This window comes from Schistocerca gregaria, chromosome 7 (assembly GCF_023897955.1).
Source record: "Schistocerca gregaria isolate iqSchGreg1 chromosome 7, iqSchGreg1.2, whole genome shotgun sequence".
NCBI lineage: Eukaryota > Metazoa > Arthropoda > Insecta > Orthoptera > Acrididae > Schistocerca > Schistocerca gregaria.
Window position 1 is genome coordinate 537,297,680 of NC_064926.1, and position 20,125 is coordinate 537,317,804.

A 20,125-nucleotide genomic window follows, 5' to 3' on the forward strand; every position below is an offset into this window, starting at 1 on the left:
AATGAACCTCTTCAGTTGCTTCAGATATAGTAGAACATAATGAGATAACGCTGTGACATGTGATGTGCTGTATTACCTACAAAACAGGCAATAACAATCATAGTCACTCTATATATTGCATGCTACAGATTTGGTTGCCATAATTTTCTTCATACACTGCTATCAGTAAAGCTATTGATCTCTAAAGTATCAGGAGTGCAGGCTATAGCTTGACCACAGAAATTTCTCCCATGTGAGAGTGAATTCCAGTAATGCTGTTTCATTTATTGCTGGAATGGACCATTTGTCACTGCCCTCTAATAATTAAAGATTAATTTATGAAGATACATAGCTGAAACACAGCAAAGGATATAAAATCTTGTTTTATCTGGTAACTGTTAGGTGGTATAAATTTGGGGACTGCAAACCACTGTTAGTAATATAATAGGGAATGCTTCTCGTACTGAGTAGTCTCGAGATACAATAGCAACTTATTTTAAGAGCACAAAAATTATGTTCTTTTATTCTTTTAATCCCTTTTATCTGGTACTGTTCTTCTGAGTGCAAACACAACTCCGAAGTCACAAAATCACAGACAGTATTTTCTTTTTCTTCTGAAAGATGGTTGAGGATTTTCAGTACCCACTACCACCAGCAAAACTTTAAAACAGATATAAAAAATTTTACTCTCAAATACATGTATACACCCACCCTCTTGCATACAAATCTTCTATAAGTGTTCTTTTTTTTCTTCTTTCAATGCACTTATCAAATACAAATACAATAGAAGCTCGATATAACATGGTTGTCGGGGGACATACTTTACTCCCACATTCTAGCATACCTGCGGGATATTGTGAGTGAGCCATGTAATGACAAACTACATATGGAAAGTTAGGAAGAACATATAATGCAAAAGTTGTACATACCATACTATACTGTATTTAAATTTAAAGAACATTAGAAGTAAAACATCTCAGAAGGTTACCAGTGTGTAACAATTAGACGAACTTCGCTCAAACTTTGTCCAAACAGTAACATGAGTTCTGACACGATCTGTAAAGTATACTATCAAATACAGTATGGTAATTTATAACACAGCCTGCAAGATACAGCAAGTAATTATTCTACTGCAATAAATAAGTCAGTCAGCTTTCTTTGTGCATCATTTCATATGGATTCTGTAGTGCATATTGTTTTTTGCTTATCAGGTGCAACGGCTCAATTTAGTTTGGTCCAATTTGTCGCTCTGTCCACATAATCTGACATGTACTGGGATCATCATCTATACTTCCTTCTTCAGTTTCGTCATCCTCATCGTCAAGTGTTTCACTACTCTCACTTAGACCAGAGTCAATAATGTCCTTGACACCTATAATCTCCACATTCGGTTATTCGTTGTTGACGACTACCCAACGGTTAGTCTTCAAAATCGATATTGCACTGTATAACATTAAATGCAGACTGGATGTCACAGTAGTTGAGATCTACATCACTATAGCATTCATATGTTGCATGTTCTTCAATGAGAAACTTGTTCCAGTAATTCCTAATAGTGATTGGATCAATGCTTTGCTGCGATGCCAGGCCTACTGAATACAGAACTCTCTTTAGATTACAAGTTTCAAGAAGATCTCCACTTCCTCATCTGAATTTACTATCAGTGAGAACAATTCACTGCAATAATGTGCCTTAAATGCACACATGATGCCCTGATCCTGTGGCTGAATTAATGCCATCATGTCGTTTTAGTAAAAACAAAGTTTTTTTTCTCTTTTTATCTTCCAATTGCAGCACATCAGAAGGTGGAAGATGGACAGTGATCAGGTGCTTACTCACTGACGGAACAAACTCTTCTTGAAATCAACTGGTGAAACTGTCACGTCATCCAAGCATTCTTTGAATGCCTATAAGTGAATTGTAAAGATGACATGTTTACATGCCTGAAACATTTTGGGCTTTTACATTTACCTATACAAAGATGTTTCAGCTTATGTCAGCCCTGTTTATTTGTGGTGGAAAAGAAGAGAGTTATTCTGTCTTTATTCATCTTCAGATCCATTTTGTTTCCGGATTTTTTCTATATCGAGAGGTCTGGTTGGAAGCAACTGGTAATAAAGCACTTCATCACAATTATAACCTTGATTATCATTAAATTTTCATCTACTATTACTATGTCCACAATTTCAGGAAACTGTGAAACAGATTCACTGTTACAAGACCATGCATCTCCTTCAATGGTCATTTGAGTGAATCCCATGGCAATATTTCCGTCTGGGAAACCATCCATTGGAAGCTATAAAACCTTTGTTTCCATGTAAATCAAAGTTAAGTTCTTCAGCTTGGGCTTTAATCATTGGCCTCAATAGTGGCACACCTTCACTTCTCTTGGTTAAATACCACCTAAATGAAGACATTTGTCAAGTTCACTGTCTTCTCCTAGTTTAGTCCTTTTTCTGTCCATTCCCACATCACTTTCAACTGTATTTACAAAACTTCTAAGTTTATTCTCTTCTTTTGCCCATCCTCTGGTAGTTACTTTTGATACACCACACTTGCATTGATAAACTTACTTTTGTTTCACAGCTCTCCACAAGATCAATAATTTTTAGCTTATAATTCACAGAAAATGCTTTCCATTCCTGCAATGCAACAAGCACACAGAAATCTAGCCACTGAATACATAACTTATGATCCACAACCTGCCATTTCAATTATTGCCAAGCACTGCTGCATAGTCACTTTGCTGACCACATCACAATGTTAACTATGAGAGGTGTATTCAAAGCTTCTTTAAAGCAACAGTCCTGATATGCTGATAAGACAAACCGAAGGTTGAGTTCAATTACACCCAGCTATTCTCGTTATTGTTTAGAAAGCTTGGAGGCTGTAGGTTCATACAGACGGTAATAAGATTTTTTTCCCTTTTTTTCAAGTTTATAAAATATACTAGAGTGCAAAAATCATTAATAAATGATATTTTATCTTTATACAAAATTATATCTGAATCTGTGGTGTACTAGACCATGTATATCAGTCTTCAACTGTACAAACATGGAAGAAACTAGAACAGTTAGTCAAGATACTTGGGATGACTTGTGAATTACACAAAAACACAGATGAGACAGGCACCCTGAGTACACAATATAATATCCTAACAGTTCAGGTGAACTTTGATTAAAAGAACTTCGTACTGATGTTTTGGTAAGTTGTGTGGTAGAGGCCAACAGCTAGCCACTTTCTTGAGTGCCGTGTGTTCTACGTCTTTTCTGTGCTTTCAGGGCCTTGTCAAGCAAGGCAGCCTGGTAGGCTGTAAACCAGCAACAATGTCTCCCCCCACCCCGCCTCTGTAATCTGTTATTTGAGATACAGAAAGATGAACACAACACACAGCCCCAAAACACATATCACTTTTTTTTTCTTTTGTCACTTACAATAGGGTGTTGAATAGTTAGTAAACAAGATTCTGGTTTCTCATCATGAAACAAAACACAATAATTTAAAGTGTGACATAGGCCTACTGAAATATATATGCCACAAGAACTTCACAAGGGCAGTTTCTTATGTGGGAAGATCCCTTGCATTATAGAACATTGCCTTAAATGGCAATGCATTAATTCATTCATTAATCATCTACTGTAGATCTCATCAAGGAGGAGAACCTTCAGCGGTGTTGAACACATTCAAATGTGTTCAAATAGCTCTGAGCACTATAGGACTTAACTTCTGAGGTCATCAGTGCCCTAGAACTTAGAACTACTTAAACCTAACTAACTTAACTAACCTAAGGACATCACACACATCCAAGCCCGAGGTAGGATTCAAACCTGCAACCGTAGCGGTCGTGTGGTTCCAGACTGTAGCACCTAGAACCACTCAGCCACACCGGCCGACTCAATGTACACATTAACACGAGTCAAAGAACTCATAGAAACTTAAACTGTATACTATATTAACAATAAACTATCACTATACTGCTTAATGTTATTCATGCTTATGCTGTATAAATTTAATCAAGTAAATCAGTGAGGAAGCTACTGGGTCAATCCAAATGAAGTGGCCCAATAAAAATTAAATTGGTTGCTTGACCACTTTTAAATATTTTTTATATGTGATTACTGTATAATTGAGAAGTTCAAAACAGCCCTTTTTTTTAATTACCTTTCACCTTTACTGAATCGTGGCCATTTTTATTTGAAGGTGCGTGACGATTTTTCAGTTTAGAGACGTTAGAAAAATATGAATATCTCTACATTGGGTTAAGTTACAACATTGCAATTGACATGATTGTTTCTTAGAAAGGTGTCCTCTACAACATTGTCTATTACACAAAATACCCTAAATTCAAAAATAACCGATCAAAATGACCTCTGAAGTTTGGTATCCAAATTTTCAAAAATCCAATTTTTAGGCCCAAAAATAACCTACACGGAGTGATTTGTGAGAGTCTGTTTTTTTCTTATAGTTAGATATCAAACACTACTAGCCTCATATGGAGCAAGAACATTTACAGATGTTTCCTTAATTTTTTATGAATTTTTGAAATTTAAAAATTTTAATTTTTTTTTGAAGTTTGGGGTTAGTTATCTCAGGTGGGACTGAATGTAAAAATTTGATTTATGCACAGTTTGTACACCTATACGATAGCAATGAACTGTAAAAATTTCAACATTGATATCTGACTGTGAACAAAGATATGAGTTTTTGAAAATTAGGAGAAAATTCACATTACAGCTGATCTTATGGCTGTTGCCTATTCATATGCGATATTGGCAGGATATAATCAATTATTATTGAAGTAAGGTACTGAATTATAAACAAAAAAAGGAAACATCACTGAAATTAACATTTATATTATTTTGAAATACTTAAAAAATATTTCCAATTAACATCCTTCGAGATGCGACTGTTCCTAAAACTGGTGGTGAATGTTAATAACACTTATTTTCTTCACACAGCTTCTGTGATGTAGAATAAGACCTTCCAGTTGCTGTGGTAAGTTCAAGCACTGAAAGTTTCCTTAAAACATTCCTCATTGGTATCCAAACTTTGTCACTAGTAGATTTCTTGAATGATGTTCTTGGGCCAGCAGGGTGGTAAAAATGCACAAAAACATCATTGTTTTCCAAACTTATTCTTTCAAACTCTGCAAGCCATCACTGTTCATCATACACACATGCCACTATGTCATTCAACGTTAAAGACAAAAGGCAGCGATGTAATTTTACTGACACAATGATCCTCATAAATTATGGTTTCTGATGTTACATAGCATCACCCCCCCCCCATGAACCATGGACCTTGACGTTGGTGGGGAGGCTTGCGTGCCTCAGCGATACAGATAGCTATACCGTAGGTGCAACCAAAACGGAGGGGTATCTGTTGAGAGGCCAGACAAACGTGTGGTTCCTGAAGAGGGGCAGCAGCCTTTACAGTAGTTGCAGGGGCAACAGTCTTGATGATTGACTGATCTGGCCTTGTAACACTAAGCAAAACGGCTTTGCTGTGCTGGTACTGAGAACGGCTGAAAGCAAGGGGAAGCTACAGCTGTAATTGTTCCCGAGGGCATGCAGCTTTACTGTATGGTTAAATGATGATGGCGTCCTCTTGGGTAAAATATTCTGGAGGTAAAATAGTCCCCCCATTCAGATCTCCGGGCGGGGACTACTCACGAGGATGTCATTATCCGTTTTACGGATTGGAGGGTGGAATGTCAGATCCCTTAACTGGGAAGGTAGGTTCGAAAATTTAAAAAGGGAAATGGATAGGTTAAAGTTAGATATAGAGGGAATTAGTGAAGTTCGGTGGCAGGATCAACAAGACTTCTGGTCAGGTAACTATAGGGTTATAAACACAAAATCAAATAGAGGCAATGCAGGAGTAGGTTTAATAATGAATAGGAAAATAGGAATGCGGGTAAGCTACTACAAACAGCATAGTGAATGCATTATTGTGGCCAAGATAGATATGAAGCCCAGGCCTACCACAGGCGTACAAGTTTATATGCCAACTAGCTCTGCAGATGACGAAGAAATTGAAGAAATGTATGATGAAATAAAAGAAAATATTCAGATAGTGAAGGGAGACGAACATTTAATAGTCATGGGTGACTGCAATTCGTCAGTAGGAAAAGGGAGAGAAGGAAACGTAGTAGGTGAATATGGTTTGGGGGTAAGAAACGAAAGAGGAAGCCACCTGGTAGAATTTTGCACAGAGCACAACTTAATCATAGCTAACACTTGGTTCAAGAATCATAAAAGAAGGTTGTATACATGGAAGAATCCTGAAGATACTGACAGGTTTCCGACAGATTATAAAATGGTAAGACAGAGATTTAGGAACCAAGTTTTAAATTGTAAGACATTTCCAGGGGCAGATGTGGACTGTGACCACAATCTATTGGTTATGAACTGTAGACTAAAACTGAAGAAACTGCAAAAAGGTGGGAATTTAAGGAGATGGGACCTGGATAAACTGAAAGAACCACAGGTTGTAGAAGAGTTTCACGGAGAGCATAAGGGAACAATTGACAAGAACGGGAAAAAGAAATATAGTAAAAGAAGAATGGGTAGCTTTGAGGGATGAAGTAGTGAAGGTCGCAGAGGATCAAGTAGGTAAAAAGATGAGGACTAGTAGAACTCTTTGGGTAACAGTAGAAATATTGAATTTAATTGATGAAAGGAGCAAATATAAAAATGCAGTAAATGAAGCAGGCAAAAAGGAATACAAAAGTCTCAAAAATGAGATCGACAGGAAGTGCAAAATGGCTAAGCAGGGGTGACTAGACGACAAATGTAAGGATGTAGAGGCTTATCTCACTAGGGGTAAGATAGATACTGCCTACAGGAAAATTAGAGAGACTTTTGGAGAAAAGATAACCACTTGTATGGATATCAAGAGCTTAGATGGAAACCCAGTTCTAAGCAAAGAAGGGAAAGCAGAAAGGTGGAAGGAGTATATAGAAGGTCTACACAAGGGCGATGTACTTGAGGACAATATTTTGGAAATGGAAGAGGATGTAGATGAAGATGAAATTGGAGATATGATACTATGTGAAGAGTTTGACAGAGCTCTGAAAGACCTAAGTTGAAACAAGGCACTCGGAGTGGACAACATTCCATTAGAACTACTGACAGCCTTAAGAGAGCCAGTCCTGACAAAACTCTACCATCTGGTGAGCAAGATGTATGAGACAGGTGACATACCCTCAGACTTCAAGAAGAATATAATAATCCCAATCCCAAAGAAAGCAGGTGTTGACAGATGTCAAAATTTCCGAAATATCAGTTTAATAAGTCAGAGCTGCAAGATACTAACGCAAATTCTTTACAGACGAATGGAAAAACTAGTAGAAGCCGACCTCAGGGAAGATCAGTTTGGATTCCGTAGAAATATCGGAACACGTGACGCAATACTGACCATACGACTTATCTTAGAAGCTAGATTAAGGAACGGCAAACCTACATTTCTAGCATTTGTAGACTTAGAGAAAGCTTTTGACAATGTTGACTGGAATACTCTCTTTCAAATTCTGAAGGTGGCAGGGGTAAAATATAGAGAGCGAAAGGCTATTTACAATTTGTACAGAAACCAGATGGCAGTTGTAAGAGTCGAGGGACATTAAAGGGAAGCAGTGGTTGGGAAGGGAGTGAGACAGGGTTGTAGCCTCTCCCTGATGTTATTCAGTCTCTATATTGAGCAAGCACTGAAGGAATTGAAAGAAAAATTCAGAGTAAGTATTAAAATCCATGGAGAAGAAATAAAAACTTTGAGGTTCGCTGATGACATTGTAATTCTGTCAGAGACAGCAAACGACTTGGAAGAGCAGTTGAATGGAATGGACAGTGTCTTGAGAGGAGTATATAAGATGAACACCAACAAAAGCAAAATGAGGATAATGGAATGTAGTCGAATTAAGTCGGGTGATGCTGGGGGAATTATATGAGGAAATGAGAAACTTAATGTAGTAAAGGATATAAAATGTAGACTGGCAATGACAAGGAAAGTGTTTCTGAAGAAGAGAAATTTGTTAGCATTGAGTATAGATTTAAGTGTCAGGAAGTCGTTTCTGAAAGTATTTGTATGGAGTGTAGCCATGTATGGAAGTGAAACATGGACGATAAATATTTTGGACAAGAAGAGGATAGAAGCTTTCGAAATGTGGTGCTACAGAAGAATGCTGCTGAAGATTAGATGGGTTGATCACATAACTAATGAGGAAGTATTGAATAGAATTGGGGAAAAGAGAAGTTTGTGGCACAACTTGGCCAGAAGAAGGGATCGGTTGGTAGGGCATGTTCTGAGGCATCAAGGGATCACCAGTTTAGTATTGGAGGGCAGCGTGGAGGGTAAAAATCGTAGAGGGAGACCAAGAGACGAATACACTAAATCAGATTCAGAAGGATGTAGGTTGCAGTAGGTACTGGAAGATGAAGAAGCTTGCACAGGATAGAGTAGCATGGAGAGCTGCATCAAGCCAGTCTCTGGACTGAAGACCACAACAACAACAACAACAACAACAACATAGCATCAAACTAAGTTTTCTGCAATGCCAAGGAATTTGTGGGTTTTTCATATGCAGAATCATTTCTTCTTTCTTGATCAGAAAATAGGTAATGCCTTTAATACTATCCTTGCAAAAGACATACATGTCCTGTACTGTACCCGAAACACTGTCATGAATCTTTTCTCCAGAAGCTTTAGCACCACAGAAATATCAGTCCTTTCCAAAGGCCTTACCTTTTGTCCCACTCCCAAAGCCAATCATGCACGACTTGTTAAAGACCTCCTCTCCTCCTCCCGCTCCCTACAGGGGAAACACTTGTTCGCCACCAACCCTACCAATCAGACTCAACCCATAACCAATGTTGAACTCTGACTAACTCAGTTCACTCCTCCATCCAACTGTGATCCACCTCCACTGTTCCCAAATCACCCCCCCCCCCCCCCCCCCCTGCCCGTTATCTTTCCAGAATTTCTTAATCTCGAACCTTGCCGCACTATCATTCCCCAAATCCCTCAACATCCAAACTAACCTTACATCCGCAGAAAGAGCCACAGTCCACCATCTAAAAACTGATCCTGACCTTATAATCCTACCTCCATACAAAAGGCTCCACCACTGTTGTTTTGAATCACAAGGATTACCTGACAGAAGGACTCCATCAGCTGTCAGACACATCCACCTACAAACCTTGCCACAGTGAACCCATTCCAGAAACCCAGCAGGATCTCAGCCACTCCCAAATCTTTAGGCCCAGAACCTCTGTCCAGACTCCATCTTTCTGCTCACCCTACCATTCCCCACACTCCTACCTTCTATGTGCTTTCTAAAGTCCATAAACCCAAATACCCAGAACGCCCCATTGTGACTGGTTACTGTGCCCCCAATGAGAGAATCTTTGCTCTCATAGACCAACACCTTCAACCTATACCAGGAACCTACCCTCCTATATAAAATACTCTCCACAGTTCCTGCCCCTTTACCACATGGTGCCCTGCTCATCACTATTGATGCCACCTCCCTTTACATTAACATCTCTAATGCCCATGGCTTTACCACTATTGAACATTACCTTTCCCAATGCCTGACAGATTCCAAACCAACAACCTCCTTCCTAATCGCCATGACCAACTATATCCTCACCACAATTACTTCTCCTTTGAAGGTATTATCTACAAACAAATCTGAGGTATGGCTATGGGCAACCGCATGCCACCACCCTATGCCAGCCTATTCATGGGTAATCTAGAGGAATCCTTCCTATACAGCCAGAATCCTAAACCTCTCACCTGGTTCAGATTCACTGCTGACATTTTTGCAATCTGGATCGAAGGTGAGGGCACCTTATCCAAATTCCTTCAGAACCCCAATAACTTCTCCCCCATTTGCTGCACCTGGTCCTACTCAGCCCAACACGCAACCTTCCTCGATATTGACTTCCACCTCAAAGATGGCTACATCAGTACCTCTGTCCATATCAAACCTACTAACCACCAGCAATAATTCCACTTCAACAGCTGCCACTTGTTCCATACCAAGAAGTCCCTTCAATACAGCCTACCCACCTGTGGTTGTCACATCTGCAGTGACAAGCATTCCCTCTCGAAACAAACCAAGGGTCTCACTGAAGCCTTCACAGACCATAATTATCCTCCCAACCTTGTATAGAAACAAATCTTCCACGCTTTATCTTTCCAGCCACCCACCACCTCCCCAAGTCCCACCGTCCGGCCACAGAGGTGCATTCCCAACGTAACTAAGTACCACCCCAGACTGATGCAACTGAATTACATTCTCTGCCAGGGTTTCGTCTACTTCTCATCATGCCCTGAAATGTAAAATATCCTGCCCGCTATCCTTCCTACCCCTCCCACAGTGGTATTCCGTCGTACACCAAACCTACACAATATACTTGTCCATCCCTACACAATCCTGCTCCCAACTCCTTACCTCATTGCTCATACCCCTGTAATAGGCCTAGATGAAAGCTCTGCCCTGTACATCCTTCCACCAACACCACTACCACCACCACCACCACCACCACCACCACATACTCCAGTCCGATCACAAACATCACCTATCCCATCAAAGGCAAGGCTACTGGTGAAACCAGTCAACTACTGTGCTACAATCTATGTGTAGGCACGACAACTAACAAACTGTGGCCAAGAAACAAGTTGTTCACCCTGTTGCCAAGCATGCTGCCGAACATGACATCCTTCATTTTAATGACTGCTTTACAGCCTGTTCTATATGGATCCTTCCCACCGACACTAGCTTTTCAGAATTGCGCAGGTGGGAACTTTCCCTGCTATATCCGACATTCCCATAACCCTCCTGGCCTCAACTTTTGTCAGTCATTGTTCTCATCCATCCAGCCTCCTTGTTCCCATTCCAGCACTATACAGCCCTCAATTCCACCATCACACCCAGTCTTTCTGTCCTTCTCTCCTTTTCCACTAACCCCTCTCCCCATCTCTGCCCTGCCCTCCATCTACCCTCCGCATTACACATAGCTGCCATATCCTCTCCACCTCGACCTTGCGCGCTCCCCAACAGCACTGCACTGTCCGCCACCCCTACCCACTATCCCTCCCCGTCTCCACTTCAGGCTCCTCCTTACTCCACCCAGTTGCCACTCTCGTAATGCACTGGTGCAGCTGCTCACAGTGTGGCTAAGGTTGTGTGTGTGTGTGTGTGTGTGTGTGTGTGTGTGTGTGTGTGTGTGTTGTCGTCTATTTTTTATGAAGACCTTATGGGCCAAAAGCTTTATTTCTAACAAGTCTTTTTGTTGTGCCTATATGTGACTTAGCATCTCCACTATTGGTGAGTGACAACTTTCCTTTTCATAATATTATTTCTGTGTTTTGTGTTGTGACTGTGAATCTCACAGTTCAGCTGAAACTGATGTTTTGCTATCAACAACGGAAACCATTAAGGAGTCATTGTATTGGGGTGAGAGTGTATGAATTCCAAGACCCTTAAAATGACTTCTGCAAGTTGTATGGTTATCAACTTTTTTCATGTACATCCTCTCGCCTGTTCCAAGCCCATCTGCATTCCCTTGTCAACTTATTAGTTGTTTGTATTAACGTTTTCTATGTCTTTTGTCAATAAACCAGATTGTTACAGTGACAAATAGTTTCCTTTCATAGTTTGATGGATCCCGTTATCAGTATGTCCATGTGAGGTATGACACACATACTCTCATTTTTAATTGGGCCACCCCTAGTAATTTTCATTTAATAAACCATTATCTTTCAATTCACATGAGATTATGAGCAGCTTTCCATATCTGTAGGTGGCTGGGAATAGTATTTGTAGCATCTCAGGTGTATGCCAACCCACAGCCCATAGAAGGTACAGGAAACATGCAGTTACCTTCTTTTAGGCATGAATTTTCGGGTAAATTTTTAAAAAAGAAAGAGAACAGTAGAGAACTATATTACAAACATGGTTAAACAGATAATAAAAAAAATGGCAACTTGGTCGGTGTAAGGGTAACAATGCACTTATCCATTAAAAAATTTAAACAATCTGTCAAGGTCATCTTCTCGTATCACGACAGCAAATTGGAAAAATCTGAAGATATCTCTATGGATGGGTTATGTACAACATAACATAATTTTTAAAGCACAGGAATTGAACAGATGCACCTACACAGATATAAATTGAGAATCATTTAAAGTCAGTCAGGACAATTACAATGGAATCTGAGACTGTGTGGCTACAGTCTGGAATCAAATTACGAGAGGCAGTCATAAAGTTTTACTCATTACCTGAAAAACATCAAGCTGTGGCCATGAAAATCTACATCTACATTTATACTCCGCAAGCCACCCAACGGTGTGTGGCGGAGGGCACTTACGTTCCACTGTCATTACCTCCGTTTTCTGTTCCAGTCGCGTATGGTTCGCGGGAAGAACGACTGTCTCAAAGCCTCCGTGCGCGCTTGAATCTATCTAATTTTACATTCGTGATAAGTAGGGGGAAGCAATATATTCCATACCTCATCCAGAAACGCACCCTCTCGAAACCTGGACAGCAAGCTACACCACAATGCAGAGCGCCTCTCTTGCAGAGTCTGCCACTTGGGTTTTCTTAACATCTTCGTAATTTGCAAACACTCATCACATTTTGCTGAACCCTATGCAATATAAGTGCCTCCACCATTGCCAAAGTGGCATGCACATGAGCTATTAGACCATGTTCATCCAGGTGTGGCATACTATTCACTTATATTAACAAATAAAAATCAAGTGAGTTAAGGTCTGTGGAACTTGGGGGCCAGAACACTGGAACTCCATGACCAATCCATTTTCTGGAAACACTTCATTTAAATAGTTATGCACATTCATTCCAAAGCCTGGCACTGCACTAAATTACTGAAAACATAGCTGCCCCCGAACAACAAGTGGACTGTTTTCTAACGCATCAGTGAAAGTATTGCACAAAACCATACAATAAAGGGGCGCATTCAACTTGTCTGGCAATAGGTAAGGACGCCCCCCCCCCCCTCCCCCCCACACACACAATTACAGCCCACAGGTTTATGCCAAAGTGTACCTGAAAGCCACGTTCATGGCTGACAGAGGTTGTGTTCCCATCAGTAACAGCTGCTCTGGTGGTTGAAAATAATGTCATCAGTGAAGCTATATTCATTAGACCATTTCATGTTATTTATAAAATGTTTGTTATCTTCCACTCAGTGCAAAAGCCATTCACAAATGCACTCTTCAGGCCATTGGTGTTGAGTTAACCTGTAATGATATGGATGCAGTTCTTCATCATGCAACACTTCAACAGCCAGTCTTTGAGATGTCTGGAAAAACTGGCAGAATCTGACCTTGGGAAAGATCAGTTTCGATTCCGGAGAAATGTAGGATCACACGAGGCAATACTGGCCCTACGACTTACCATAGAAGATAGGTTGAGGGCAGGCAAACCTACATTTATACCATTTGTAGTCTTAGAGAAAGCTTTGACACAGTTGACTGGAATGTTCTCTCTTTCAAATTCTGAAAGTGGCAGGGGTAAAATACAGGGAGCGAAAGACAATTTACAATTTGTACAGAAACCAGATGGCACTTATAAGGGTCAAAGTGCACGAAAGGGAAGCAGTGGTTGAGAAGGGAGTGAGATAGGGTTGTAGCCTATCCTTGATGTTATTCAATCTGTGTACTGAGCAAGCAGTAAAGGAAATTAACGAAAAATTTGGTGTAGGAATTGAAGTCCACGGAGAAGAAATAAAAGGTTTGAGGTTTGCCAACAACATTTAATTCTGTCAGAGGCAGCTAAGGACTTGGAAGAGCACTTGAATGGAATGGACAGTATCTGGAAAGGAGGATATAAGATGAACATCAACAAAAGCAAAAAAAAGGATAATGGAATGTAGTCGAATTAAATCAGATTATGCTGAGGAGGGGATTAGATTAGGAAATGAGAAGCTTAAAGTAGTAAGAGAATTTTCCTATTTGGGAAGCAAAATAACTGATGTTGGTCGAAGTAGGGAGGATATAAAATGTACACAGGCAATGGCAAGAAAAACAATTCTGAAGAAGAGAAATTTGTTAAAATTGAGTACAGATTTAATTGTTGCAGAGTCCTTTCTGTAAGTATTTGTGTGGAGTGTAGCCATGTATGGAACTGAAAATAACTTTTGAAATGTCGTGCTACAAAAGAATGCTGAAGATTACATGGATAGATCACATAACTAATGAGGAGGTACTTATAGAAATGGGGATAAGAGAAATTTGAGGCACAGCCTGATTAAAAGAAGAGATTGGTTGGTAGGACACATTCTGAGGCATCAAGGGATCACTACTTTAGTACTGGAGGGAAGCACGTGGGGTAAAAACCATAGAGGGAGGCCAAGAGATGAATACAGTGAGCAGATTCAGAGGGCCGTAGGTTGCAGTAGTTACTTGGAGATGAAGAGCCTTGCACAGGATAGAGCAGCATGGAGAGTTGCATCAAACCAGTCTTTGGACTTCAAGAACAACAACAACGACAACAACGACATGTCCCGTCAAAGCTGTCAAGTTGAACTTAAGTTTACAAAACTGAATTTTTCAACTATGATTGATTGTGATCTGCTAGCCAATTCTACTGTATCTTTTAAGAATGCCATGTGTATTTACAAATGCTGAGTATGTCAATATGGTATTTGTGTAGAATTGTGTGCTGCTGCTGCTGCTGCTGCCGCCTGTAGAGAATACAGAAGGCAATTTCCTAATCACTGAATACCAGATTCAAGAGAGTTTACTCATGTTTCCAATCAAGTGTGTAACTGGTACAGTGCCCAATAGACACATTTCATCTGAATGTAGGGATGAAGAAGATGGCATTATTCAGTTGTTGGAATTAGTTCTTCAACAAGCACTCACAGAATTTCTATGTGTATACATGTTCAACACAGAAGAATATGGTGAACATTATTAATGTACAGCCTCTATCCTTATCACTTACGGTGGAGTCAATACCTTCAATAAGGAGATGAAGGTAGATAATTAGAATTTTGATACTGGGTAATGGCACATCAAGGAGTAATCTCACTAATAATGTGTAGTGATGAAGACACACTCTTGATGGTATCAATAACATTCATAACTCACAGTAGTGGTCTGACGAATATTTCCCAAGCCTTTGTGGACAGACATTTTCAAGAATACTTCTCAGTAAATGTGTGGTGTGGTGGTGTGTGGAGTGGTACTGATTGGCCCTGTTGTGTTACTGTGTTGTCATACAGGGCCCTCTTGTCCAGACTGCCTTGGAAATGAGCTTCCAGCATTACTGAAAGAGGTTCCTTTGGTACAAGGATGAGTGATGTATCATCTAAATTTAATATTTCCCTGAAGACGAATTGACAGAAATGGTTACCTTTTCTTTGCCACTAAGGTCACTGGACCTTATCAATTTAAGTTTTAGTCTGAGGGGATGGTTGAATACCAAAGCTTACAAAGCAAAAGTAAACACAATAGACAAAGTGAGCATTCAGATTATGAATGGTGTTACGCTCATAAAAGAATTTCAAGGTGACTTCAGAAGACATGTCATGTTGTTAAGAGAATTTGAAAGTGCACTGAAGTTGGAATAGGATTTTATTAAAATCATCTTTGAACTTAAATGATTTGCCTTTGCTTAACACCTCCAGTGATTACTTGGGTTACATTCTAACAGCTGTATCTCTGTAATCAATAAAGCTTGGACACACAATATGTGGAATGCTTTATTTGAATTAGTTGGTATTATCACCACCTAAAACACTTCCTATTGCTCCTACGACACCTTGTATACACAATTCAAGGAAGCCTGGTTAACATACAATCATGGAGGCTAGCTGTTTGAAAGTCCTTTGTCCTACTGAACTAGATCAACCTGGAGGTTCCAGCTAAAATGGCATGAAAAACCACTCCACGATCAGCACTACTTTGTAAATTTCCAGTTACTAATGTTCTCTGTCATAATCTTCTGTTGTATGGTAGGTAAGGTCAATAAAGCCTTCATTCTACAGACACATGCAGAAAGAATATTCTTTAAAATTGTTAATTGAAAATCTTTGAGAAGCCTCCTCAAGAACCTTGAGATTCCTGCACACACATACCAATACAATTACTCCCTAATAGGGTTTGTGGTTAATACACTCCTGGAAATGGAAAAAAGAACACATTGACACCGGTGTGTCAGACCCACCATACTTGCTCCGGACACTGCGAGAGGGCTGTACAAGCAATGATCACACGTACGGCACAGTGGACACACCAGGAACCGCGGTGTTGGCCGTCGAATGGCGCTAGCTGCGCAGCATTTGTGCACCGCCGCCGTCAATGTCAGCCAGTTTGCCGTGGCATACGGAGCTCCATCACAGTCTTTAACACTGGTAGCATGCCGTGACAGCGTGGACGTGAACCGTATGTGCAGTTGACGGACTTTGAGCGAGGGCGTATAGTGGGCATGTGGGAGGCTGGGTGGACGTACCGCCGAATTGCTCAACACGTGGGGCGTGAGGTCTCCACAGTACATCGATGTTGTTGCCAGTGGTCGGCGGAAGGTGCACGTGCCCGTCGACCTGGGACCGGACCGCAGCGACGCACGGATGCACGCCAAGACCGTAGGATCCTACGCAGTGCCGTAGGGGACCGCACCGCCACTTCCAAGCAAATTAGGGACACTGTTGCTCCTGGGGTATCGGCGAGGACCATTCGCAACCGTCTCCATGAAGCTGGGCTACGGTCCCGCACACCATTAGGCTGTCTTCCGCTCACGCCCCAACATCGTGCAGCCTGCCCCCAGTGGTGTCGCGACAGGCATGAATGGAGGGACGAATGGAGACGTGTCATCTTCAGCGATGAGAGTCGCTTCTGCCTTGGTGCCAATGATGGTCGTATGCGTGTTTGGCGCCGTGCAGGTGAGCACCACAATCGGGACTGCATACGACCGAGGCACACAGGGCCAACACCCGTCATCATGGTGTGGGGAGCGATCTCCTACACTGGCTGTACACCTCTGGTGATCGTCGAGGGGACACTGTATAGTGCACGGTCATCGAACCCATTGTTCTACCATTTCTAGACCGGCAAGGGAACTTGCTGTTCCAACAGGACAATGCACGTCCGCATGTATCCCGTGCCACCCAACGTGCTCTAGAAGGTGTAAGTCAACTACCCTGGCCAGCAAGATCTCTGGATCTGTCCCCCATTGAGCATGTTTGGGACTGGATGAAGCGTCGTCTCACGCGGTCTGCACGTCCAGCACGAACGCTGGTCCAACTGAGGCGCCAGGTGGAAATGGCATGGCAAGCCGTTCCACAGGACTACATCCAGCATCTCTACGATCGTCTCCATGGGAGAATAGCAGAATGCATTGCTGCGAAAGGTGGATATACACTGTACTAGTGCCGACATCGTGCATGCTCTGTTGCCTGTGGTTCTGTCAGTGTGATCATGTGATGTATCTAACCCCAGGAATGTGTCAATAAAGTTTCCCCTTCCTGGGACAATGAATTCACGGTGTTCTTATTTCAATTTCCAGGAGTGTAATAGAAATGAATTTAGTATGAACCAAAAAAATTCAGGATCACAATAAATTAAACTCCTCCCGAACAGGCCACGAAGGCCCAACAGTACTGATCGGCTGCCAAACAATCCTCAGCCCATAGACGTCAATGGATGCGGATATGGAGGGGCATGTGGTCAGCACACCACTCTCCCGCCACATATCAGTTTCCGAGACCGGAGCCACTACTTCTCAATCAAGTAGCTCCTCAGTTTGCCTCACAAGGGCTGAATGCACCCCGCTTGCCAACAGCGCTCGGCAGAACGGATGGTCACCCATCCAAGTACTAGCCCAGCCCAACAGTGATTAACCTGACAGGAACCAGTGTTCCCACTGTGGCAAGGCCATTGGCCACAATCATGATAGAAGTAAAAATAATTTCCATACAGAATATCCCTGTCTAGAGTTCAGAGAAGAGTTTTATATTCTTGTGAAAAGTCTAAAAGGTTGCCATCAAATATCAATGAATCATTCCCTCTATGGTTTATCAGAATATATAGACTAGGGTTAACACTGATTCCCACATCAAACAGGCCTTAAATGCCTCAGTGCAGAGAGAGCTGATAATTTTATGTGGAGCATTTATATAAAAGCATAATTTGAATTATTTTACACAAACATCACTGAATAGTGTAAGGACAATTTTTTTCTTCTAAATCTGTTATGATTCTGGCAATATACTTCTAAAAAAGTAATCTTAAGTGTACCATAACTGTGCTGTCCAGTCAGATTAATGTGACCACCTGTTAAAAGCCAGAATAACCACCTTTTGTGTCCTGGAAGATACCGATTGGGATGTGGAGCCAACCACAGTGCAGTGGCTAGCTATGCTAGATTTCTCAGCTGAGGATCCGTGGCAATGAAGATGGTCCCACAGTTTGTCAACTGTGTTTAAATCTGGGGAGTTTGGTGGTCCAGCAAGTACAGTAAATTCATCCTGGCGCTCTTCAAACCACACACATACATTGTGAACAGTGAGACACATTGCACTGCTCTGCTGCCAAGGGGAAAAAAAACTGCATGTATGCATGTAGGGGTGGACATAGTCCCCAAGGATAGGTGCAAACTTATATTAATCCACTGTGCCCACCAGAATAATGAAATCACCCAGGGAATGCCACAAAACATTCCCCAGACCATAACACTCCCTCCTCCATCCTGAGCCCTTCCAATGATTGCTGCACAACGTTTACCTTCAGACATCCATTGTCAGATGGAGCACAGAAAGGGATTCATCTGAATAGGCCACCTGTTGCCATTTGGTGGACACCCAGTTGTGGTACTGGCATACAAATTTCAGCCTTCATCACCGATGAACAGCAGTCAACATGGGTGCATGAACCAGGTAACTGCTGTGGAGGTCTATACGCAGCAATGCTCACTAAACGGCTGTTGAGGAGCCACTGTTGGTAAAGCCTTGGTTCATCTGGGCAGTGAGTTGCTCAACAGCTGCATGTCTATTCGCCTATACACATGTTCTTAACTGTCACCTCTCATATCTATGGCACATGCTGCGCCACAGTTTCCTTGGCACTAGTTTTGGATAGTGCCATTTTGCCATGCAGGGTATACTTTAATCACAGTGGCATGTGAACAGTATACAAACATAGCTGTTTCCGAAATGCTTCCACCCTTGGGCCAAAAGCCAATGATCATGCTCTTTTGGATGTCAGATAAATTGCTCCATTTCTGCAATACAACAACAACTGCACTGTTTCCGGTGTCCTCCTGGCACGCTTTATACACTCTCCACTCATAGTGCTGCCACCTGCCAGCTGTGAGTGGTTGCTGTACACTGATGCTGAACATAGGCAGTGGTCACATTAATGTGCAATGTGATTGGACCATGTATCTATGTGACTACATTACCATTAGTTGTAACTGGCTCATTGTCTACTTTACAGTTGTAAGCCAGTAATTATGCTTCTGCCAGCTGACATATAACAAGATTCATTCCACATACCTAAAGGCTCTCCATCATGACATATTTATGGAACCTAATGTGCAAATGAATGACAGTGACTGTTACTGCTTGCAAATCTGTGGTGACTACAACAGGTGAGGTACAATTTCACTACCCTCACATACAGCAATGACTTATTTCTCTCAGCAGTGAGAGCCCTTATGAAGTGTGGGCTGAGTGACAAAGAGTTTACAAGAGTGTATTAGCAAGCCTCGTAAAAAGTCAATATAAAATTGCTTTACTTTTCACCTCATTGAAGAAGTACCTGAATCCATAGTTGAGGACACAAATATACACTACCAAGATGGAACTCAACACAGAGGTAGCTAATTTGAATCCTGGTAGTGGAAGAAACTTTCTGTCACCAACATTTGCAGTAGCAAAAGGAGAACTGGTAGCAGAAAGCTCCTAATCATCAAACCTCAAAGCTCCTAATCATCAAACATCACACCACGGTTCTAGATTAAATTTCAAATCTCCATGCAGTGTTTCAAGGTGTGAAAAAAATGAGACTGTTGGTGGCAACTTTTTTTCAATGAGAGAGTATCTTAGTGCCTTATCTGACACTAAATGAGATGCACAGAATGTTTGCTGGCTGATAATTTCACACTGGTCCATCCTTTGAT

At 41.4% G+C, this 20,125-nt stretch overlaps 1 protein-coding gene across 2 annotated transcripts in view; it reads right to left on the bottom strand.

Moving 5' to 3' along the window:
* The window catches only part of LOC126282066 (uncharacterized), a 108,677-nt gene that overhangs the window by 56,980 nt on the left and 31,572 nt on the right, over positions 1-20,125 (bottom strand). The gene's annotated exons all lie outside the window — the stretch shown is intronic.